Below are 27,158 nucleotides of genomic sequence, written 5' to 3' on the forward strand. Positions count from 1 at the left end.
CAATTTCACCGACTCGCTCGCAACAAATGAGGTCGTCACTGTTGCTTTGTGGTAATTCTCATGCTCTTTAATTCTTATGCTCATTAAATGGGTCTCTACCGAGACATGGGTCAATACCAAGCGAGACAGTGGCTAATGAAATTGGATTTTGGTACTACTCGCTCGGTATTGACCCATGTCTCTGCGGCAGTTGCCAAGTTTTTCTTTATAATGGTTCACTACTTTAAAGACATGGGTCAATACCAAGCGGGTCAGTTGCTTATGGAATTGGAATCCGCTGCTGACTCGCTCGGTATTGACCCGTGTCTTTGCGGCAGTCGTCAACTTCTTCTTCATTTCAGCCAAGATATGGGTCAATACCAAGCGAATCAGTGGCGTATGGAATTCGATAGCTGCCCCACTCGCTCGGTATTGACTCAATTGATGTTCAAGTCTAATCTTTTCCATTTGTTCATGTTAGCCACGCTGTCTCGCTTCTGCCCCCTGAGGTTCAAGAGAAAGTATACGTAATAGATCCGCTGATATCGCCTTATCTGTAGAACAACTCAGTTTCCTTTTTGAGTCTGATGAACTGGTTTAGCAGAGTCAACTTTGATCTAGTGCACTTTGTGGTCACTGCGTACAATCAATCGTGAGTATTTTCTTGCCTTGTAAAAAACATCTTGCATTGTGAATCTCTCCTCATCTTTGATGGTTTCTTTGTAGTGATCATTGGAGTCTGATGTTATTTGACATGGAAGCTAAGATTGTTTACTACGCAAACTCCGGGCAAAGCAGGGCGTTTCACAGTCGTGTAAAAACGTAAGGTCCATTTGGGTACATTTGGAAAGCAGTGTAGTGTCTCTTTGCAATGTGTTGCTGACTCAAGTGGTTATGTATGTAGTGCTGCGAAAAAACTTGTATGTTGTGTAGAGCATCTTTTGTTAGAACATGATCTAGGAAATGTAGTCAAGCACGAACGGGTAACAGTGCCCACGCAGACTGATGACTATAGCTGTGGCTGGCGAACCTGTTTCAATGCTGTGTTTCTCATCAGTCAAATTATGGATATACCGAATGTAAGTAATCTGCTATTTTATTTTTTGCTGCAATGTATGTATGAAGCAACAGATGTCTGTATCACGCTTCTATAGGAACTTCGATTACATAACTACACCAACAACAATGTGCGACATTTTTCTATAATGGCCATCTAGCATATTATAATCTCGGTAAACAGACGCACAAGAGAGGAAGCGCCGAGAGCTGACGAGTTCGAAGAGGCTCGCATTAACGAAATGACACAACGTCACAATCAGAATCAAAAAGAAGTTCGAAATATGCAAGAAGCAATACACCAATATTATGCAGACGCTGCAGAAGTAGAGGAATGGGCTGCACGTCGACGGTAAGAGCAAGAACAACGGGAAGCTTCACAGGTGCAAGAAGCATGGGAAGCCATGGAAGAGGCCCATGATTTTGAGCGACGCGAAAGGATGCCCGAGACAAGCGTCCCCACAGGTAGAGGTAGCAACAACCGGAGCAGAGGTCAAGGGACAAGTGGCACAAACCGTGGGAGAGGACAGCGGGGACGAGTGGCACAAACCGGGGGAGAGGACAGTAGCAGAGAAAGGGAGCAAATTACTCTTGACAGAAACAACACAATATGTAAAGTTTTGAAACATTGAAAATGTACATTTTTGAAACATTGTTTGACCGCCAAAAAATATCTCTGCATTAGTCATTTTGAAGAGTACATCATGGTTTGCATGGCATCAAAGCTCTTTGCGTGCACAAGGTATGTCACCTAGCTTCCGGTGGAAGCAATTAAGTGAAGTGTATTTGTTAGTGACTCCTTGCACAATGTTGTTTTCTCCTTGCGCCTTGGAATCAGAAAAGAAGAAAAAGCTAGATTCAGTCATAGTGTATTAAAGACAATCAAAATTTATCGATTTAGTAAGCATCTTTCTATTGTTGAGACTGAATGCATACAATTCCGGCAAAAGTGGAAGTTCTTCACATGTAAGATCTATCCTGAGCTGTGCCAGAGTTGTGCTTGACATTGTCTCCGTCACAGTAAGTAGGCTGTCTCGAAAGTAGAGCTCCATTGATAAAGGTTTGTTCTCGAGGCTGTTCTCTGTATCTTGGTCGAGTGGAATAAGCTGCGCACTAAGAAGATGATATCTAATATATTAAAACGATACTAAGAAATTTTGAGAGCTTATAATGAACTTGAAAATTATGGACTTCTTTTGCAAAATATAGATTTTGTTCTGTGATTGTTTCCTATCCCAGTTATCATCTAAAAAGTCCAAACAGCTCTCAGACTTGCAAATGAACATTATTGCGGTAGTTCTTATTTGCTCATCGAAGAAAAAAACTGCAAACACTTCAAGAGGCATAAATAGTGCGAGCCGAACTATTTTTGTGGCAATTGAATACTTGAGGGACTTTTGTATATCCTGAAACAACTTATTCCTGAAGCTTTCACTAGTTTGTGAAGTAGGCAGGGACCAATCCTTGCTGTCCAAGGATGGAAGTGACAAAGGATCTACACGACCCCAACCAATGGAAGTTCTCGGTTCCACATATGACATATCATAAAAGAAAATTCCATTATCCGCAAGTTCCTTGTGTTGTCTTCCTCGGTACATTTGCTCACCAATAAATGCATGGAAAGCATCAAAAATCCCAACTATACTCTCAACTGGTTGCCAATCTGTCCTATTCGATGGATAAATATCTGAAACATACCAAAGATGATATCCACCACTTAATGTTCGAATATAATCATGCACTAAGCGAGACGCTGAAATAACTTACAATTGGGTCGATGCCTTGGAAAACTTGGAGGAGATGTTTGCAACCTTAAGTCTGCATGCTGAAAAGCATGTTGTATGAGGACCTCTTTCACCCGCTTGCTTTGTGCACACACTTTAAACTCTTTAACTTGACCCTTGAAAGCCTCCACAAAATCATTGCGTTGCCTCCTCTTCCTCCTCCTAGTTTGCAGTAGAACCCAACTTCTGATAGTTATACGAGATGGAATCCATGCTTGATCTTCTGTAGTATAACTGTTAAAAATGCTAACAAAGTCAATGGTAGTGCTAGGCCTTCGAGAAGTAGACATGGTGTGCAGTAGAATGAATACACAGAAAGGTTAGTGCAAATATAAAAAAGGGAAGAAGTTTTGAGAGGGAAGTAGAGCTACTCAAAGTCATATTTGGGCGGGAACAAAGTACTAGATAGAGTCTTCAATGAAAGTTCTGAAATTCCTCGGTACATAGTTAGTACGACTTACGGCATTTATGCCTTGAAAGCGTGAAATTGTGCAATTTCATGAACCAAAATAAAATTTCCTCCCTTTTTTTTAACACTAGAATGGTAACAGGACACTTTTATGTCCTTGGACACTTTTGTGTCCAGTTAAGTGACCATTTTTCTTGAATTATTTGAAGAGTATGAAAATGAATTTCTAGGTGCTATATATCCACAAAGTTGCCTTATGAGCTGAAAAAAACTTAGCATTTTTTTTGGAGTAGTGATATCACCATTAACCTTACTCTTGCACAACATTTTTGAACCTTAGTTGTGTGAAAAAACGGGTCCTGTTTTTGGTTTTTTTTCAATTTTTGGCAACTATACCACTCTAAACTTCATTTTTGTGAGGTTTAGATGGCTAGAGGTTAGGCCTTCATAGTTGTCAACATGTTTTGATGCTTGTAGGGAGAGCTAAGTGTTAAAATTGAAAGTTATGACCAATTTACAAGAATTGCATAATCCTGTTTTATAGCCAAAATTAGCACTTTTATGATTTTTTTGGTGGCTTTCTTGATATCCAAATTCAATTTTGATTGTGTAAGTGTAAGGTATAACATAAAGCTAATCTTCCTTGAGTTTTGGGGGACCTAATATGCTATATAGCCTAGTATATGATGATGGTTGAGTTTTTTGATTGCTGAAGAATACGATACATTTTAGAGTAGCAAATATAACTTTCTCAATATTGCTACTTTCTTAGGCCAATTGTGTGTATTTTGTAGTTAGTAACCATATCTAATCATAGACTACAAACTTGGCTAGATATTGAGTAGTTTCTATGGGTTTCTAGAGGTCATAATGCTAAACCCAGTTTTTTCATGTTTGCTGTATTTAGCACTTTATCATTGCCCCCAAGGTTCCAATTGTAAGAGATCCATTATCCTTTTGACATGCTCCATGGCTCCTTTTAAATCCAAAGGCCCAAAGGGAACTAAGAAAACATGTATATAGTATCTGTATTGAGCGTGACTATAGAAACTTTGATGGTAGGTCCGCATAATGGCAAAAATGCAACTTTTTTGTACCTATTTTTTTTTCCCAAAAAAAAATTAGTGAGGTAAAAGCAACCATATGTTTTGGTCACCAACCCATTGAAGTTAATGGGGCATTTTATCTCATGTCCTACAAAAATCCCCACTCTTACTTATATGCAATCAACCGTAAGAAATTGTTGTTTTGGGCAAAATGCACTGGTCCATCAACTTTGGAGGCTTGTAGTGACCAAGGGATGAGAAAAATTACAAGTTTCTCATTTTTTCCATATGTAGTAGTTGTTGAACTATAAGCTCATGAAAGGATTTTTCAAAATGAGTGGATCTACGATGGTTTTGGAAATTTTTCCCAAAACCCTGAAAGGACACTTTTATGTCCTGTTAGGTTACCATTCTAGTGTTAAAGAGCTTGACTCCAAAATGTCGATTTTCAACGTAACGTTAGCCTCTTCCTCATTGGTCGAGCGCCACTCTCTCTCTAGAACTGAAAGGCCCAAAAGTGAGTCCAGCTTTCTCCTAATGCACGCAACAAAGGCTTGTGTCCATTTTAAATGCAACTCAAGCAACCATTGTTTATCCAATGCTTCAGGCAACCTCTGTCCATTGGATGACGCTCTGCCGGGTTTACTTGTGCTAGGAACTCCTCGTGATGTAGAAGCATGTCCATGAAGAGGGTTCAATTGAGAACTCTGATCGTTTACTTGAGTGGTACACACCTATTCTGTTGGCTCATTGCATACAGATGCTTCAATATTTGCATGAATATCTTTAGAAACATCACCTTTATGATTAGCTACAAGAATCAACTTTACTTTGCGAGAATACATGGGAAATTTTTCATGAATATCTCTTGGTGGTGCCCCGCACTTTTCAACATTGCCAGGGACTTTAAATAAATGCTCTTTAATTCTGGTTGCATTACCACTGAACTGATGGCCACAAGATTTACATTCAAGTCGAGATGTATTTCTCCCAGCAACTAACTCATGCACATAACTCCACTCTTGTCCTTTCACCATGATGCACAAAAGTAATCTGCTATAGTGAAAACAAATTCAATGATCATTTTCATAATCAAAATCAATTTAAACATTAAATTAATTTAACTAACAATGATTGAACAAAATTAAAATAATTAAAAACAATGATTGAACAAAAATAAAATAATAAAAAACAATACCATTGGATTACATATAAATTGCATCGATTTATCTAAAGTGCAAGCTTGTAGCTTTAACACATTACGATAATCAATAATTACAATTAAATCAAGTATTAAAATGATTATCATTATGAATTGTTATAGCTACAAGAGCTACAAGTGACATTTTTAAATGTCAAAACGATAATCACTTAAAATACTTGATAATTATCGTATCTATGTAAAGTGCGAACAAAAAGTTCTTACACTTTACCATAGATTTTTAAGCGATTATCTATCTACAATGTGAGCATGTGTATGCTCTCACACAGTATAAATATTTTTGGACATGTTTTTCCTAAATTTTTACTCTAGTGAGAGCATAGCAGTGTGAATAGCTCTACACAAGACGTAAAAATATAATTTTCTTTCATTATATTCATTTTGAAGTGAGAGAAAATCTCTACACATCAAAATTGAACTTTAAATTACATAAAATTAATTTTTATGTAATTATATTTTTAAACTAATTATCTCATGTGAGAGTACACTCTACAGACAACGATAATATCCTAATTTTTTTAATTAGTCACTTTCAAGTGTCAATTAATTGAAAACATTGACAAGTGATTCTTATAATTACATTTTGTATCAGGTGAGAGATTAAACTCTTCACAAAATACAAACTTTCAACTATTTACTAATTTATTCAAAACAAATTTATAAATTTGAAACACAAAACTTAAAATCCATTGAATTTTAATTTTTTATTTAATTCAAACTATTTTATTTGTTTACATATTATTCTTTTATTTGTTTGGTGCGAATACTGACATGGAAAACACTAACTTTGTGAATGATGGTGTGAAAATTGGTTGTCGCGTGTTGCTTTATATACTAATGTATTCGATCGGTTTTTTTTTTGGCCCATATTTTTTTTTATCGTTATTATTTTCGATCAAAAATAATTTCGTTCAAAAAGTTTTTCGATCGAAAAACTAAGAAGTTATACGTTTGGCCGTGTATGTTGATGTGGCACCGTATAATACGGTCATACAATTTAAATAAACGAATAATACGCCCATTATTCGCGTATTATCCGTCTCCCGAATAACGAATAATGCATCTCAGGTCACTACAATGGAGAGTTGCCACTATTTTAGCTACAAAAGAGGTGCTAGAGTTTTGGATAGGGGCATTAATGCGTTAGGGTTGGCAGAGGAGCAGAGGATGCAATAAGCGGTGTTGTTTGGGTTGCTTGAGGAAAAGGGAGTAGTGAGTGTGCATACAAATTTGTGGGGCATAGAGCAGGGCATGCATAAGAGAAGTAGAAATGGGAGGAGAGGGGTGGGGTTTTCATACCCGTGTCCCACATCCCATATCTTGGGAGTGTGTCAATGCGAAAAGGTGTGCAGCCCGTAGCATGCAAGGTGTCAACCCAACCAAAATTTTTTAATTTGAGAGAATACAGAGAAACTTCACCACACTTGGTCATATACTTCACTGTGACAATAGGATTCAATGCCACATGCCTACAAGCGGTGCAAGCTCAGGTGATCATACCAAAACAACCTCGTTTTCTCTAGCAACTGCACCACAATTGGCATACATATTGACCAACGGTGAATTTTTGATAGAGGATTCAAGCACAAGTGATCACCTGTGGAGAGCTCGTCTCACTTTAAATCCAATGAAAACAACATGAAATTTCTTTGTCAGGAAAAACATACCTTGCAAACTAGATGCCAATGTGAAAGACCTAAACATTCTTTGCCTTGTACATTTCAAAGAAATACCATACCATAAGTGAGATTATCATGACCCATGGGGAGATCTTAAATGATCATCAAAAAACTCCACCTAGAAGCTACTTATCATTGGCTCAGCTACCACCCATCTCGGGCCATCATTGGATGTGAACCTTTTTGCAATGCTCAAGGATGTACTTGAGCATGAATTCTCCATTGGAGTCATTTTGATTTAAGCAAACAACCACTCCAACACATGGTCTTTACTTTCATCCTTTCAACAACATCATGTGATCTCTCTCTCTCTCTCTCTCTCTCTCTCTCTCTCTCTCTCTCTCTCTCTCTCTCTCTCTCTCTCTCTCTCTCTCTCTCTCTCTAACAACATATAGCACTAATATTTAACAAGAATTTTACATGAACTAGGTCTAAATAACCAAGTAGCTTCAAAGCTATTGGAGATATAGAATAAGTTTTACTAGGAGGTGCAGCACTGAAACAATGTTGATACCTTTGCCTATGAATGTAAACAAACATACATCAATAATATTCAAGCATTTGTGTGTGTGTGTGTGGGGCACCATCTCAAGCTCTATGTATGTGTGCATAACACCCATCACGTAATATCAACATGGTATCATTCACCTCCTTGCAACCTGATGCACCCACCGTCTTGCTCCCACTCACAATCAGTGCCTCTTTGTTTGCTTCTTCTCTATGTACATGCAGATACTTAGTGTCACTCTTCATTAATCAAGTAACCCTATTATGGCTCCTTAGCAATGGTTCCTACGTTGACTACTTCATGTACGTGTCATCATCCTTGCAAACATTGTGGTGTCATTATTCTTCCTTTTCAAGCGGTGACAACTCATCATCAACAAAGAGATCTAATTATCTAAGCTACCTTCTCAACTCTTCCTTTCATAATTTATATATGTCAATTAAGATACATTCCGACTAACTTTTATTTCAACACCTAAACAAATATATACAAATATTGAAATTCATATTGCACTCACCTATGAACTTCTCAACTCTTCCTTTCATAATTCATTTAAGATACATTTTGACTAACTTTTATTTCAACACCTGAACAAAGATATACAAAGATTTAAATTCTTGTTGCACTCACGTTTGAACTTAGCTTATCAATAATCAACTCAAACAGCTCACTGGGAACTGCCTATCTTTACAGCTATCCAAGCCAACAAAACTGCCAACTCTTGAGGCTATTCGTTGTGAGGCTCTAATTGTCACATAAGCCATTATGGATGGAAATTCCATTGAAAAATTGCATACATCCTACAAGCTTCACCATCTCATAAACACAAATTATCACTCTTGGCAAGCGCATGCAAACGTTTCTCATTCATGATGATCTTTGGGAATGTCGCAAATGCAACGACTTCATGCCCGACTCCTATAATTCCCATAGCTGTGCTGCCCCAAATACACCTCCTACATATGATTTTGACAAGCATGACAATAAAGCAATGTCTCACATAATATTATGTGTAGGTGATATGCAACTACAATTAGTACATCAATTACTCACCTCCCATGCAATCTGGGAACACTTAAAAACAATATATGGACATAGTGACATAGCCCCACAAGTGTTCGCTCATCGTAAATTAGTGAATTGCTCTCTTTTTGAAGAAGGAACGGTTTCTACTTTCCTAGATGAGTGGCAAAGTTTGCTCGATGAAGCTACCACTACAGGTTTAGCATTTAGCGACTCACAAATAGCTACTATGCTTCTAAGTGTAATCCCACCACATGGACTTCATTTCTTACCACACAAAGTAATGAATTTGGTCTGACACTACCATTACTTATTGGTTACATACTTTAAGAAGAAACTATGAATCAAAATGCAAGTTCATCTCCCTCTAAGTCTTCTACAACCACCAATAGCCCCACCATCCTGCTTGTGATGTCTGCTAAAAGGTTTTAGAACACCTTCACCTTCCCTACAAAGAAGAAGTGTATCCTACAAAGATCGTGCTTCCACTTCACAATATTCAAACTCACCTTCATCATCAAAATGATCTTCAAGAAGTCCATTACCCTCACCCCAAGTGTGGAACATCACATGCACATATTGCTTTAAGATAGGACGCTACAAGGAAGATTGTCAGAAGCATGCTTTTGACAAACAAAAATCTCATGCAAATGCTTATGTCAAGTCACACTTTGCAGAAGGTGGGGAATTAGATAATGAAAATTGAAAATTTGAGCTTCATTGATGAAATACTAATAATATTTTTTTGTGCCTCTTAAAATGTGTGCATCAAAGTGTGGATGAGAGGGGATGAAGAGAGCATCTCAAAAGATCCACTTACAGGCATCACAAAAATAGAAGGTTATGATTTTAGCATTGTTTAAGTGAAAAAAAATTATCCACTTTTCCCTTTAGGAGAGGGAGAATGTTGGAAATATAAACTATTTATTACTAGGAGTCGCAGCACCAAACCCAAATGGTGTTGGTGCCCTTGCGTATAAATGTAAACAAACATACATCAATAATATATGAGTTCAAGCGTGTGTGTGTGTGTGTGTGTGTGTGTGTGTGTGTGTGTGTGTGAATAACACCCATTGTTGGGGTAAAGTCCCATGTGATCGGTTAGCCATGCACTTGTGCACTATAGTTATTCATTATGTACGTAATAGAATAAGGGGGCTCACATGTTGAAAGTGAGTTTATCCCCTGCAAACAAAAGTTTTCTCTTCTCCTCTCTTCTCCATTGTTGTACACACACTCACCTACGCTCACGGTCGTGCACTTCAACTGGTATCAGAGCTAGAGGATTGGAGAGCACCATTGCAGCTCGACAAGGAAGCAAGTGGGGAAGCACCAAAAATTCAGCACGTTTTCTTTGGTCTGTCAAATTATTTCCATTCATGCCAATTCCCGCATTACCTGTCCAATTTTTTGTGCTGTTCAACTTTGCAAAAGAATTTTTTCTCAGAATCCTCACCAATTTTGAGATACGTCACTCAGACTGCCTGGAGGTCGTGTAGGACAGGCTGCAAATTTTGCAGATCAAATTTATCTTGGTTAGAATCAGTGTTTCAGGTCAATTCTCACAACTCTAACCATTTTTGCATGCTGTACAACTTTGCGGAAGGAAATTTCTACAAATTTTGTATTGTTTGGGAGATATCTACTTCAAACAGCAAGGTGTCTACTTTTGCAAGTTCTTTTGCTTGCAGGTTCTTTGCATCACATGAGTTTTTTTGGCGTGTGTAAATATACACATACTCAGACATACACTTGCTCATTGATATGCAGATGATGTATGCATATTGTGGTGATCTAGAGTGCTTTCACAATTGATTTGCTACATCTGGAGAGCTCGAATTGAGCTTGTTGCTTCTTTTGTTTTGTGCATATATGGTTTGCATTTAGTGGGACTGAAAATTTCAGCAAATTTATGTGCATACATTAAGAGCATCTTGTGGATGTATGCACTCTTGTAAATTTCAAGATTCACGAGTGGATTCATCACAGGTTATGTGCATTGACTTTTGCAATTGAGCAAATTTTGAAAAGTGTGGTGCACGGATTTGCATAATGTTTTGCAAGCATTTCTAGCATGATTGTGAGATGAAATTTTTAGTTGATTTGGATGCTCATTTGATACACATTTAATGCATGCTCGATGCTCGTTTGTATTTCCATGCGGATGTACATGATGTGCGCTTTTTGGTAGTTGATATTGTTTGCCTTGCAATGGCATATGTGGACTGATTTTCAGTTGTTTTGAGAATCCATTTTTGCCATATTTTGGTTGGTTTGCATCCAGGTTTATACTAGTATATGCCTCGCTTGTAGAGTGCATTTGATGCACTTTGTGTTTTTTATTACAAGATTGTTTTCCATGTTCAGGGAGTTGAGACTTTGAGGCAGATCATTGTATGCTTGAGTGTGGATTTTGCGCATGATTTTCTCATGGTTTTGAGCATGTTTATGGCATGTATGCTTATTATGGTTAGATAACTAAGACACTGTCAAAACTCTCCCGGATTTTATTTGTTTATGTGCATGGTTTGCAGTCGCGTTTGATTGCATTTGGCACTTGGTGGTTGCTTTGCCATAGTGTTTTGGCATCGCATTGTGAGAGTGTTTGCTCATCGGATTATGTAATTTGACATGTATGCGGTAATCTCTTCAGCAAGGAGATCTTTTATGATAGATTCATCGGTTATCGCATTGTGCTCCTGAATAAGAGCGGGCTTTGGCTTCATTTGAGAAATTTTGCTCACTTGTTTCGTTACAAAGATTGCAATATTTTTTGATAGTTCTCTTGGATAGCTTATGCTGTATTTTGACAGAACTTGGTGTGTGAGTTAGATGGGCTTTAGCTATTCAGTTGATCGATTTTTTCTTGATCTTGTCACAAATTATTGTCGTGGATTTGGCATGTACATCATTGTCAGGGTTTATGCTTTTCCATATGAAGTTTGATGGTTCAAACTTTGAGCATTGGAAAGCAGGTATGCATAATGCATTGACTCAATTGGGTCAAGTGTTGCCACTATAGGGCATGGATGCTAAGAGTCTATGACTGACAATGAGTCGGAGGACTTGGGCGAGCTTTTCATGTTTGACGATCATGTTACACCTTGGTCAGTCTGTCTATTGCATTCATTTGGATGCATGTATATCTAAAGATTTATGGAAAATATTGTGCAATTCTGTGGGCACAAATTAGTCTAGAGAGATGCCTACATTTAGAGGACGATCTTGTAGACATATAGATGTTGTGTGTTGGCATTGTGCTCATACAGGGCATCTTGTGTGTTGGCACTGTGGTCATATAGGGCATGTACATAGGCATTGTTTTTCATTAATGAGATAGCGCAGGAGACAGCATGAGAGGGATGCTATTACTTTGGATGATGAGGGAGCAAATGTAGCATATGTGGCTACACATGGTGGAGATGTTGACTTTGCTTCCATGTTTACTCCTGACTTTATTATGTCAGTTTTTTACGACATATTACTTTCGCATTGGATACTAAATGTGAGTGCTAGATTTTACATCACACCGATTTGTGAGTGGTTTAGCACATACGCTAGTGGTATGCTTGGGTGGACGTGTGTGTCTAGCTCATGGTTCAATGCATGACATAGTTGGTGCATGCAATGTCAGGCTATCATTGCCCCGTGGTGCATCATACGTACTGTGAGATGTACGCCATGTGCTAGGTTTGACGTAGAGCTTGATCTCTGTGATTCAATTACAGGATATTGCATGCCAAGTAGTGCTGGATGAGCACAGTTTCAGATTGCATCATGAACAGCTAGTCATAGAGAGAGGTGCTAGTGTTGGCATGATTCATGCAATGCGAATGTGTCACGTGCGAGATGGCACTATATTTGTGATTACGCAGCCATGCAGAGAGACGAAGCATGTCTCCTTTGCAGATAGGTTGCATGATGCCCCATTTTGTGAGCATGTTAAGCCAGTTGTGTAGACAGTTGTGCAGCAGAGCATATCATTTGTGGATATAATGACGGATGTGAATGGCTCGAGCCCTGAGGATTTATCCGTGATTCAGTCATTCATGGATATGCTTACTCCATAGGCTAATGCGTGTGAGTTGGAGCTATGCATTCCTCTTTCCACACATGGTTGAAGACAGACAGATGCTCTTAGTGTGGGTGTGACATGTGATGGAAATCCAATGGACACAAGGATGGATTCCAAGTTTTTGGAATGTGGGTGTCAAGAGTGATTTCCATGAGTGGATTTTTGAGCCATATTTGAATGACATGTTCAGATTGGAAGATATTACCACGATTGCATCAGCTTTCGGGAATCTCATGTATGAGATTTTGATCTTAAGACCCAAGATTGCAGTTGCGGTAGTTTCATTTGTAGTGGGCACAGTCAGCGCCATGCAGTGACTGATCTAATGGAAATGGCCTATGAACTTTGAGAATAGCGGAATTAAGATAATTAGAGTGAGCATTTTTATTAGACTACTTTGAGAACATAAAGGGTGAACTTATTTAGCTGTAGAAACATAACCATTATACTTAATCAACTTGGAATGAACAATACTTTCTCAAGAGAGAGAGAGAGTTAGAGAACTTGACAACAATTGAGGACCGGATTTATGTGGAGGCGGTCCCCCTCCAATAGGATTTTGTATTATAGATTCTACCATCAAGAGAGACTTGGTATAATACAATCTTTGTGTTCCTTTTGACCTAGGTGATGCAATGAAGATGGAAACCTTCATGCATAACGAGCATAACATACTCTTGTAAAAAGAATTAACCATTCCGGGCCTCAGTCCCAAGGCCTCAAACACCTTCAAAGGTGGAGAGATATAGCGGGCAATGAGGGTAGGGAAGAGAAAGAAGAAAGAACATACGAGAAATAGATATTTCCTCACTTAAGAATTGGAGCATGGCTCTTGGTTGAATTTGCATTCCATAGCCAAGAGTGTTGGTGTAGGCTCTCAACTTCTCAACAATCTTGGAGAAGGAGATGGAGCTCTTGCACTTTGCACTTCACACAATGGGTGTGTGTTTGTGTGTGTGTGTGGGAGAATATACCCCCCAAACTAGCCCCTAGCTTCCTTGGTTAACCCCCTTGTAGCTCATGTTGGAAGTTGATTGGACCCCTACAAGACTAGCCAATCACATGCAGAGTGCATATCAAGCAACTATGCTAGCCTTGGGACAAGTGTCCCCCTTTCCCCTTTGAGAGAGAGGACTTGATAAATGCATAAACAATTAATTAAATTAGCTAAATTATCATTGGACCCCTTGAGAGGCCAACCAATAGGCTGTGGGCACCTTATGAGGAGGAAACATGGAGAGGAACTTGACATGTGTCCCTATTACTTCTTTAGGCAAGGCTTGACTTGTGTGAGGGTTTGTGTGTTCTCTCTCATGCCCCTACTTGTAGGGCTCGCCCCCTCCTTGTGGGGATCCTAGTTGAACTTTGGAATACCTTAACACTAGGTTGGTAATGGGACACTTTTATGTCCTGAGACACTTTTATGTACTGTTAAGTGACCACTTTCCTTGAATTATGTCAAGAGTTTTAAAATGGATTTTGAGGTGCCATCTGTCTAGAAAGTTGTCTCATGATCTGAAAAAACTCGACATTTTTTTGGAATATCAATTCCATCTTTAACCTTGTCCTTGCACAACATTTCACAACCTAAACTGTGTGAAAAAACGGGTCCTTTTTTTGGCTTTTTTCAACTTTTTGCAACTATACCACTCTAGAATTCATGTTTGTGAGGTCTATAATGCTAGAGAACTATCTTTAGTAGTCCTCAACATGTCCTCATGCTTCTAGGGAGAAATAAATGCTAAAGTTGTAAGTTATGACCAAATTACAAAAATTGTCAAATCTTGTTTTTTAGCCAATTTTAGCTCTTCTATGATTTTTTTGGTGGCTTTCATGATATCCAAATGCAGTTTTGATTTTCTATGTCGCATATTGTAACATAAAGCTAATATTCCTTGAGTTTTGGGGCACCTAATACCCTATTTTGCATAGTAGACAACGATGGTTGATTTTTTCAATTATAGAAGAAAACAAAACATTCTAGTATATCAAGTATAGCTTTTTCAATATTGTTAGTTTCTTGTGACAACTACATGCATTTTGTAGGTAGTAACCATATCTAGTCATAAGGATCAAATTTGGCTAGATATTGAATAGTTTCTATGGGATTCTACAACTCATAATGTTGAACCCAGTTTTTTCATGTTTGCTATATTTAGTACTTCATCTTTGTCTCCAAGATTCCCGTTGGTAAGAGATGTATTATTCTTTTGACATGCTCCAGGGCTCCTTATGAACCTAAAGGACAATAGGGAACTAAGAAAACATGCATATATTATTTGTATTGAGCTTGGCTATAGAAACTTTCATGATAGGTTTGCAGAATGGTAAAAATTCAACTTTTTTGTACCTATTTCTTTTGGCAAAACAAAAAATAGTGAGTGAGAAGCAATTATATGTTCTGATCACCAACCCATTGAAGTTAACTAGGGAGTTTATCTCAAGTCCTACAAAAATCCCTAATCTTATTTTTATGCAACAAAACGTAAGAAATTACTGTTTTGATGAAAATACACTGGTCCATCAACTTTGGAGTCTTGGTGTGACCAAAAGATGAGAAATTTTTCAAGTTTCTTATTTTTTCCATGTGTAGTAGGCCTTGAACTATAACCTCGTGAAAGGATTTTACAAAATGAGTGGATCTACTATGGTTTTGGAGGTTTTTTTCAAAACCCTGAAAGGACACTTTTATGTCCTGTTAGGTTACCAACCTAGTGTTAAAGCTTGAAAAATTACTGAGAGATGTTTCTTGTGTTCCTCCAAGGATTTGGAGTAGATGATGATATCATCAAAGAACACTCCAGTGAACTTCCGGTAGGCTCTAAATATTTTCTCCATCAAATGATTGAATGTGGCTGGTGCATTGGTCAAATCAAAAGGCATGATTAGATATTCATAAAGACCAAACATTGTACACAATGGGTCTTTATAATATCTTCATTCACTATCCTTATTTGATGATAGCCACTTTTAAGGTCAATCCTACTGAAGTAGGTCAAACCTTGAAGCTTATCAAGCAGATCTTCTACGTGCGGTACGGGAAATTTGTTTTTTATAGTGATATGGTTTAGTGCTTGATAGTCCACACACATGAAATATGTACCATTTTTCTTTTGCACTAAAAGGATTGGAAAACAAAAGAGAGAAGAACAAGGCCTCACCATCCCTTTGTCTACCAATTATTGTACTTGCCTCATGATCTCCTCTTGTTAAGCTTGGGAAACTTGATAAGGAGGCTTGTTTGGCGGTGAACGTCCCAGTAGGAGCTCGATTCAACGGTCATCATCCCCTTGTTTTGGAGGTAAGTCCATAGGGATATCATCGTAACACATTTTGTAATCCATTTAGAAAATTAGACAAGTCTAATTCTTCTTGATTCCTAACACTTTGCTTTGTTAAAACATTAGCATCATTTAGAGACTCTTTGACAAAAATCATGTACGCGAAAACTAAGCTTTTCATTGACTTATCAAAAACATGTGAATTTAGAATTGGTATAGTACGACCATACTCAATAGCATCTATATACATGCTCTTTTCCCTGTAGTAGGTGAAGTAGATTCTCCTTTCAGGGAACTTCATGTTAACAGCCATGTAGTTGAACCATGGTGCCCCTAGGATAACATCCTCATGTTGGAGAGGAGAGATGAAAAAGTCTTCTTTGTTGACATAGATTTGGACATGAAGCCTCAACTTCCCAATCAAGGGAGTAACGGAGGCTTGCTCTCCCTTGAAAGCTCCATCGGCAGTTACAATATCTCCCATCTTGAAAGCTTGAATTCCCAACTTAGACCCCAACTCCGTTGATATGAATTTGTGAGTAGAGCTAGGGTCAAACAAGATGAAGGCATCATGCTCCCTTACCTTTCCCCAAGCATAGGAGAGAGATGATCCTTTGCCATGAGCATCCTCTTTTGGAGCTTTGATGCTGGAAGCTATAGAAGTCTCATTGCAGGCATTTCTATTGGGGCAAGAACGATTGCCATGTCCTTGCTCCCCACACTTGAATCATTTGTGGTCCTTATGAAAAGCTTCTAGCTCTTCAGGAGAGAGTTTATTTTTACCTTTTTCAACTCCCTTCTCCTTGGACCGATTGTTGTTGTAGTTGTTGAAATTGCCTTGGGAAGAATTTTGGGCATTGTTTTTCCCCTTTGCATCACTTTTGTCTTCACTTTCCATGGGCTTGGAATTCCTTCTAGCCCCTTGTTGGAAATTGATGCATAAAACAACCATAGTGTGGTGGATTACTTCGGTGATAGAATCATGTCGTTGAGAGTTGACATACTCGGTCATTTCTTTAGGTAATCCCACACAAAATTGTTGCTTTTGCTCGGTAAAGTATATCTTTTAAAAGACAGTAGCCTTGAGATGTAAAGCCCAAAACTTGTCCACATATTTGTGGATAGACTCTTTGGAGAGCAGCTTCAAACTCCGCCATTCGGTAAGCACTTTGTCATTTTCATCGCTTGCAAGGAATTGCTTCATGATGGAAACTCATAGAGTTTTCCATGTCTTTGGGGCTTCGCCGTTGCCACAAAGGCTAGCCCACCATTGACGAGAAGACTTCTGGAAGTGCATAGCTACATGATGTAGCTTGGAGGACTCTGTGAAGCCCTCGTCTCCAAAGGACGCATCAAATTGCTGGATGAAGGCCAATACTTTGTCAGTAGCACCAAAGGTGCCATGATAGGTGAGAAAAAAGATACTCTTTCTACCTCTTTGAATTTCTTGAGCTTTTGGGACCTTCTCCATACAGGGTAGGATTTGTAATGGCCTCTCCACTTATATTCACTAGGAGAATATCCACTGCTTTCTTCGTAAGAGGAGGAGGGTGAAGAAGAAGGAAAAGAGGGTGACCTCTTTCTTGCCCTTTTCTTCCTTTGTTTCCTCTCTTCCCTTATGGAGTGACAAGGAGAAGGACTATGGGTTGACCGTTTCCTCTTGGGAGGAGTTGACGACCGTTTAGACCACCGTCTCCGTGGAGCCACATCTTCAAAGGAACTTAGGGATTCGCTTCTTTCTCGTTCTTTGGATTCCTCCTGTTGGCAATGGCTAAAACGTGATACACCAATTATGCACCAAGCTAGGGATGTGCTATGGATGTGCACAATATTTTCTATTCACGTTGTGTAAGGTCTTGGGAGTTCCAAATTGTATATGCTAGAGGGCTCAACTTAATCCCATAGTAGAAAGGTTTGTGGTGTATGCCTTTATAAGAAAGCCTTTTATTCAAAGAGACTTCATTCTTGAGGATCCATTCTTGAGTACTCACTCTTGAGAGTTTACTCTTGTGTGTTCACTTTATGGATGGCCTATCCTTGAGCTTAATGTCCATGCTCAAAAGGCTAGTGCTAATCCTTTGTAATTAGAGAAGCATTTCCTAATCTAATCTCTATTTTCTTCAATAGTTTTAATTCTTCTATATTCCATTATGTCATGAAGTAGTTTCACCTTCTCATTATTCTAAATTTGAGTGTGTGTGGTGATAACTTCTTGCTCATTGACCACTCCTATCCTTCTATGGGTACTCAATTTGTGATATTTAACATCTCTAATTAAGCTGATTAAGTAGGTTCTTAATCTTGTGATTAGAGTATGTGCCCTATTGCTTGTATGTGGATGGATTTAACGAGACTCAAGTACCAAATTCACTCTTGTGTGTGTAGCTTTTGATTAAGTACCTTGATTGACATGTGGTGATTGGAGATGCCAATACCAATGCAATTAGTGTGTGCTTGTCAAGAGAGTGCTTTGAGATTTTAGTCTATATGGCAAGTTGGACTTTGGTGGGCTTAATGTGTGTAGGTGATGCTTCATTGATGATTATGGTGTGATTAGAGTTAGTGATTCATGGCTAATATCTACTACATTGGAAGAAAATTCTCTTGAATCCACTCATCCAATATAACCAATGTTGTTCATGCTTCCATGCCCTAGCCGGGTTGCTGACCCTAGGATTGATAATTTTGTTGGTCTTGGATTGTGATTAGGTGATGCTACGATGACCCCCAATATTTGGTTCCGCTATCGGGGATCAATAACATAAGCTAGTGAGTAGATGATAATTAGGATAGAGTAATTTCATTCATTGGTTTTGAGTGTGTGTAACTCAATTTTGGTTTGATTTGATTGTGTGTGCAAGTAATTGAAGCTAATTTTTGAGTTATGAACACCCATGTGGCTACACATGGCGGAGATCTCGACTTTGCTTCCATGTTTACTCCTGACTTTCTTATGTCGGTTTTTGATGACACATTACCTTCGCATTGGATACTAGATGCGAGTGCTAGATTTCACGTCACGCGAAGTCGTGAGTGGTTTAGCACATATGCTAGTGGTATGATTGGGAGGACATGTGTGTCAAGGTGATGGTTCAGTGCATGACATAGTTGGTGGAGGAGATGTCAGGCTATCATTGCCGAGTGGTGCATCATACAGGCTGCGAGATGTACGCCATGTGCCAGGTTTGACGTAGAGCTTGATCTCTATGAGTCAGTTACGAGACAGCGGATGCCAAATAGTGCTGGTGGATGAGCCAAGATTGCATCGTGGACATCTATCCATAGTGAGAGGTGCTAGTGTTGGCACAATTCATGCGATGCGAATTCGTCACGTGCAAGATGGCACAATCTTTTTGAATACGCAACCATGCAGAGAGACGAGGCATGCCTCCTTTGCGGATAGGTTGCATGACGCTCCGTTTGTGAGCATGTAGAGTCAATTGTGCAAACAGTTGTGCAGCAGGGCATATCATTCTTAGATACAATGACGGATATGGATGGCTTGAGCCCTAAGGACTCATCCATGGATATGCTTAGGCCAGAGGCTGATGCGTGTGAGTTGGAGCTAAGCCAGAGGCTTTGGTGAGGAGTTTGTGGGCGATTGCTCTATGCTTCCTCTACAATTAGAGTTGGATGCACACCAATTTAGTGAGCAGTGGGCGTTGGCTGAGGTCATACTTGTGATGGCCTTGTACAGGTCACTTTGTACGGTTTTACTTTCTCTCTCATGGCCACATTGGTCTTTACATGGGAGGTTGGGTAAAGCCCCATGTGGACGACAGACGGTTAGGCCAGTCACTCACCCACTTTACTTATTCATTATTTACTTTATAGAATAAGGGGGCTCATATGTTGATAATGAGTTTTAGCCCTTGCAAACACAAGTTTCCTCTTCTCCTCTCTTCTCCATTGTTGCACAGACACTCACACACGCTCTCGCTTGCGCACTTCACCCATTACTTAATATCAACAAAAGCTTTTCAAGGCTCACTTAAAACCGGTCACATAAGCTATCTCTGTAAATTTTAAAATAAGCTCTCATTCCAACTCAACAAAAACCATTAACAAGTTACTACGTCATAAAACCCAAAGTGAAGAGCCTGCATGCACAAGTTAACTTATACAAACAAATACATAGTACTAGTTTGATTGTGCGATCTCAATTAACATGAAGAATGCTATATTGAGTGGTGGTCCAAGAATGGAGCAGTTGCAAAGTTCAAACAACCAAGTCGAGATCTTCAAAGGATTTTATTTGAACATTGTTTGAGATATTGGCACTTACTGGCTGCTAATACCACCACCACCATATTGTGGAGGTTGCATATGCGTACCACAAGGTTCCTTGGGGTCGTTCTCTCTCTCTCTCTCTCTCTCTCTCTCTCTCTCTCTCTCTCTCTCTCTCTCTCTCTCTCTCTCTCCACCGAAGGAGGGGCTTTTTGCAACAACTACATGTTCGATATCAAAGGTGGAAACTCGGGAAAGAGGCTTGCATTCAATGGAGCCTGCTACCCTAGTACCCCACCGCCAAGGTCGGGAGTCGTGGGGCGTGCAGTCTGGACCATCCGTCAAAGTCGCGGGTCATGGGGCCAATGATCTCAGCCCTCCAATTTGCATGCTCTTATTTGGAGATTCGGCGCTGCAGACGACAAATCTGCAACACGTCAACAGGCAGAACATGCATGGTCTGCACACCAATCAATGCCTCCCAACTGAACAGGCAGAATTTTAGGCACGTCAACAGGCGAAATTTGCTCCAGCTGGATAAGCTCAAGGTCTGCCACCCCAGCTTCCAAAATCTCTGGCACGCTAGTACTCGGAATCTGCACAAATTGTACCTGCACTTCAGAGAGCACTAAGGCCTCACTACCCACAACCCTTGACGGCAAGGAATGGCCCTGCAATGGCCATTCCCTGAAATAATGTGCTCCCACCATGGCTCATGGCCTCCGCCGGTTGCCATGCGGTCGCCTGTTATTTCAGGGAATGGCCACTGCAAGCCGCAAGGCCATTCCCTACACCATCAACAACACATCCCTGAGCATAATATAGTGTTACAACAAATGAAGTTTCTTGTTTCAAAAAAAATCCTTGTAGTCCAGGCAAAGCTTCACTCTCCACAAGTGTGACATGTCACTTGTTTACTGGTCTAGATAGTCAAAGCAGAGCTCTTCAATTGAAAGCTCCAATTTTCATTGGTTGGACATGTATCCAAGTCTAGAGGCACTACACACTTTGCAATATAGCCCAAATTGGTTTTCCATTATTTTGCCCAAACCAAGCCAATAACACCCGAAGTGCGACTTAAGCCCATGATATGAGTAGCACAAATGTTAATTAAAGGGTTAGATTTTTGCATTAAATAATTAAAAAGACGTCTACAGAGAAATGATTGTTGCATTAATTAATCAAAAAAATGTTTACAGAGAATGTGTAAACAACATCAGTTGGCTTGCAATTGTAGCCACCGGGCAAGAACTACTGGACTATGACAAGGAATACATTCTTTCACTCTAACTCATCACCTGAGCCATTCTCAGCTTGACCATGCCTTGATGGAGGCAGAGTTGGTATGCTCACACAAACTCGTTTGCTGGTAGAACCATTCATGACACGAACGTTAGCAAACCCACTTCTCGGAGCGGTGAGATAGTACCCATTTTCTGCTCTGGTTCTCGGCACAAAACGATCATCATGTTCATTTCCCTCTTCACATCTGCCAGAGTTTGAAACTATGTCTGCTGACCACTTGAAGTTTTGGCGCAGCAAACCATTCACATCGTCTGTGGATGGATCTGCTTCCCTCCTTGAAGGAAAGATGCTTGATGACTGAGTTGGCCTAAGCCCAGTAGAGTCAACCGAACAGGCCTTCTGTCGTTTTGGTAGAGAGTTTCTCAATTCATCAGATGCATCCCCAGCTTGGCCTTCCTGTGAAGATGTTGGAGAGTTGCTCGATGATTCCAGTCCTGAGGAAAAAAATCTTTTCGGGGAAAACACCACCAGGGAAAACAAATTGCGGGATCTGCTTCCGTCGTATGTGGGAAACATGAATTCTCATGCCACGCTTTCTGTAGCGATAAATATTGACTGAATGCCTAAACTCATCAACAGCCCCCTGTATATTGAACTGCTGCTGGCCTTCTTGAACGGGAACACCTGCATGCCCACACCGCAATCCCATGAAAAAGGCTGTGTGTTGGATTTGCTTGGAAGTATCTACAAATTCGCAGGGATAGGGATGGCATTGCAAGAGAAGCATTGTATCGCGCTCTATCCTCAGTGTCAACTGTCTAAGACGGGATTTTACCCAACCCTTCCATGTGCGCAGGTCATCCTCGTCTACGGCCATTATATCAATCTGCAGGTAGTTTTTGTAAGCCTCAAAAAATGGAAAAGTGTCAAAGAGCCCATCATAACCCCTGCATATTCATGCATGAACTCTAGCTACAATGTCTCTGCCAGTACCCTTCAAGTCATAACTGACCAGTTTGAGAATGCCAACCAGGTCTGCAAGGCTGTGGATATGAAGCAGGCAGAATGGAGTGCGGGCTTGGCCATCTCCGTTGTGTGTAAACTTGGAAGAACCTACAAAGCAGCATGCTGGGTACAGCATTTGGATACAACTGGCAAATGCAAGCCACCAACAGAGCCCAATTCACTCCGCCAAGAAATCCGGAGACATTTGAATACACTCCTCGTCTTCTGGCCCAAAGCTTGATACATCGGAGTGTGGTGCCAAATGCCAGAATGTTAGGAACAAGGCGCAGTATGCGGTCCGTAACCCGACATCCATTCAGACTTCGCACGCTTTGCTCATCAACATTGCATAGAATGGAGTCTTTGGATAGGTCTAGGTCCTCTGAATGACCCAAAGTGCAAGCCTTGCATACAACAGATCTACTGAAATGCCTTGGAACTTGAATTTGAGAAGAGGACCTATCCATAGTGTACTTGCTTTTGAAGATCTTTCAAATCACCTGGATCAAATACCATTAAAATCACATAGCATTGATGGCCTCCACAATATACTGGAGCTTCACTTGAAGCATAGTGCAGCAGCCACATCTCATAACCTTTTGGTATCTTAAGGTCGTTATCAACAAAACTTAAAGAACTCTGACTCCCTCTTACTGGAAGCCAGTACTTCACTGACATAAGAATGAGGAATAATATCCAAATCCAGCCACATTTGGCACATTGTCGAAGAAAATAGAAAATCCTTAGCACTTTATGAATTAGCAGGGATGATTTAGCATCATCACCCCCTCTAGCTTCACAGCCATTACGAAAAATCTTAGGACCTTCTGGACCTGTATCATCAGAGAGATTTTTACCTGGCTCTTGAGGTTGATAATGAATAATAGCCTTGTCCTGAAAATCTTTATCCATAACATCCTTGTGAATATCATCCTTGGAAGGCTCATCATTCAACAAAGCTATAGGAGTTGGCTCCTCTTGCAGCCCGTCTATAAGCATAGATGTATATTCCGTGTCATTATCCTGTTCACGATTAGCATGATGTAGACAATCTTGAATATCGTCCTCTACTTCCTCATCTGCATCCATGCTACTGAGCAAGCCATTATAACTCAAAAAAGGTTCATCAGGGACCCCCTCTGAAGGGGTACATGCATCACAAAGCTCTTCTATACTGCTATAACCTTCTCCATCAGCTTGGGCCAAAAACCCATCAATTATGGAATCTGCTTCTGTGATAATTGAATCGGCAAACATATTGCCAGAAGCAACCATAAGCTCATAGTCATTATCAGGTACATCCTGTGTTAGGAACACAGTCTCTCCCACTTCATCTGCTATTGCATGTTTAATAGACTTTGTTTATGAAATCATCTGCAATAAATCTGCTACCCTGCTCAGCTATAGTGCCGATAGAACCATTAAAGGCCTGTAGTGGCTCATCTTCTTGATAAACTTGTTGAGAGCATCCCTTGCCAAGGTCAGTAGCTTGAAAAAATTTTGATGTACAGTCTAGATCTTCACTAGAACCATTATTCGAAGTAGCTTCCAGGCGAGAAATCTTCGAAAAAAATTCATACATTTGTGTTTCAGCAGAAAAATCATCATGTACCTTTGCTTGGTTGCTTAAAATATGGTCCTTTGAAGTTGAATCTGCTTCTTCCAAAGCTGAATTTACCTTGGCTTGACTTCTTGCAGAAATATGATCCCAAAATTGATCATAATTAAGGAATTGCATATGGGCACCTTCTTCTTTATAGAAAATAATCTGGCCTTGTTCATTAATCTCCTTCATTGTTAACTCGATAATTCTTGAACTTTCATGAACAAAACCATCTGCAAAATAATCCCACTATGTGGGGTATGTCTCTGCCAGTTCTCGAACCTTGTCTTTAAACTCAGAGGTTACAACTTCTTCAAAAGTCGAAATCATCCGATCTTCTGGAATTCCTCGGCTCTTCATCTCCGCTTGATAGCATGCAAGGAGTCCATCTGGATATATCATGACCTTGAAAAATTCCATACTGCTCATGCACGGCATCAAGTGCCATCTCCACTGCATCATCAATCTGCTTTTTCATCTTCATAGCTTCTACTTCTTCCAAGCATCTCCGAACTAGGCCCAACATTTTTGGCAGATCTGCTGTTGCTAGATTTTTATCAAATCTATTCAGGTTGTAATCTTCAATAAACTGCTTCAGTTCTGCCGGAATCTCCATCCTGACCTCTCACCCCGTCTCGTTTCACGTTGGGTTCACCAAGAATGTCGGGGGATAATTGTGTGAAAGGTGAGCCGGGAAGGCATCGTGCCCCTGACTACGAGAGGTGTGGGGAAAAGAGATGCAGCAGGCACAATTAACAAGACATAGCTCAAAACAAACGGTACTCTTAATTCCAGTTAATCCACAATAGTCATCATTAATCAATCGTTAATGGAGGCTTAATGCTCCTTACAAGATGAATCCTGGCTTAAACTAGGTGCTAATCAAGAAAAGTGATAATGACCTGCTTAAGACTGCCTTCTGCTTCTTCCCGTTATGGATTAGGAACTTCTTCTTCCAATGGCCATTTGATTTGTCTTCTAGAATTGAATGGGTTTAGGCTCGGCTAATGGTTTAGGATTAGGCTCAAAGATTAGGCTTCACTAATGAATTGATATTCGGCATTGTCTCGGTTCCATGATCCTGCAGCTTCAATTCCTTACTTGCTTTAATCTGTGACAAGATTTTGCTCAATCTTTGACCTCCATCTTCCTTGCTTGCATGTCTTGCCGAGAACTCGCTCGAGAGATGAGAAATCAAGCTTGATATATAGAGATTAAGAATGGCTTAAGGCTTTTTAATGAGGCTCAGGAGGTTTGGGTTTTTGGGTTATGTTGATTCCGGAGAGAGAGAGATTAATTATGAGGTTAAGCTTATGATAATGGGGCTTAGGAGCTTAGTCTTAATCGGTTAAGGAATGCTTTATGAGCTTAAGCTTGAGGATATCACGAGCTTAAGAACTTAATCAAGCTAGCTTAAGAACTTAGTATTGACAGGATTATGAACTTGAAGATTACCCACTTATGAGGAGCTTGACTTTGAAGGCATGAGGAGCTTGAGATTATCCGGAGCTTAAGAATTCTCGAGCTTGAAGATATGAGGAGCTTCCGAATCCGCATTAAGAGCTTGGGATTATCGAGAGCTTAGGGATATCAAGCTTAAGCCTTAGGAGATTATACGGTGTAGGCTTTAAGAGCTTTGAGCTTGAAAGAGCTTCCTTATGAATGATGATGAGAAGAAGGTCTCCAGCTTCAGGAGCTTTAGAGCTTATGGGGAGGATTAGATTCGAATAAGGTGATCATGTGGAGGATTCGCATAGCTTTAGAGGAGGTTGGACTCGAATAATGTGATCATGAGTTCCCCCCCCCCCCCCCCCCGCGGCCTTGGCTTAGAGAGCCTTTTCTCTTAACACTAGGAGAGCCCCTCCTTTTCGTTGCATGGGAAAAATCTCCCCCTTTTCTATTCCCGGCTAACCCATTAGCGATATCGCTAATGGGCACAACCGCTTAGTGACATGGAAGGTCGAGGGCCGTCTAGCACGAAACGCACTACTGCTCGTGCCGAACCTGTGCGCGCCAACTCTCTGATGAATTCTCGTTTCTGCGGCGAGGTCGCCAGAGCACCACCCTACCCAACGCGAGTTTCTTCTCCTTTTCCTGCGCTGTTGCCCGCTGCCTGCTGTGCGCCATTCTTTTCTTTTCTTCACACCCTATATAATTAGGGTGCCCATTATCTTAAGTGGGCGGGCGGCCATTATGGCTTATGAGAGTTTTATGCCCTTGTAGGGCACCACATTTGGCATACATATCGGCAAAGGCGGCCGACCTTCGTAAGGGCATCACATTTGGCATACATACCGGCAAAGGCGACCGACCTTCGTAAGGGCATCACATTTTGCATACATACTGATTAAAGCATTGCCATGCACGTTCATTGGGCGGCTTTGCTTGGGTTGACACCCCATTAAGCATACATATTGGCTAAGCATTTCCAGGCCCCGCATTGCCAAGCACAACAACTGGTTTTTAATGACAATATCATCATGAATTTTATTGCTCATTTTAGTGTTGCAGACCTTGCTGCAAGCCATTAAGATGCAAAAACCCTCGACTTCGTATCTGCTTAAGCCATAGCTGTGTTGGAAATTTCCTTCAGTAAATAATTCTTGTTAGGCTCAACATATCAACCAAACCATTTCTATATGACGTCCTGAAACTTGGTCAATGTCAAAAATTCCCAGATAGCACTTCAATCGAGTCGACCAGGGCGATTCGAACCCGGCCCCCGGTGATACTTCAATTGGCCATATCTTGCCAACTGAAACCCCGATTAACAAACTGAAAAGACCGACATGCTCCTAAAAGTGAGCACTTTGGACTCATGCATTCCTATCACTTTTTACCTTTTATCAGTAGGTGCTCAATCGGGTACAGATCTGCTACTGACTCAACTTAAAACTGTCATAACTTCTTACCCGTAGCTCCGATTGACGAGTCGTAAAGACAGGCATGTAGAGGTTTTTGAGTACTTCAACTTGGATTAATAAAATCCCAGCTATGCTCACTTCAAAAATACTCA

The 27,158-nt window shown here is 40.2% G+C and overlaps 1 pseudogene; it reads right to left on the reverse strand.

The window, feature by feature from the left end:
- Nucleotides 1-21,549: 21,549 nt before the first annotated feature.
- On the reverse strand, nt 21,550-26,269 carry LOC147429668 (uncharacterized; annotated as a pseudogene).
- Between the last annotated feature and the right edge of the window lie 889 nt (nt 26,270-27,158).

This window comes from Adiantum capillus-veneris, chromosome 22 (genome assembly GCF_014529385.1).
Source record: "Adiantum capillus-veneris isolate H3 chromosome 22, ASM1452938v2, whole genome shotgun sequence".
Taxonomy (NCBI): domain Eukaryota; kingdom Viridiplantae; phylum Streptophyta; class Polypodiopsida; order Polypodiales; family Pteridaceae; genus Adiantum; species Adiantum capillus-veneris.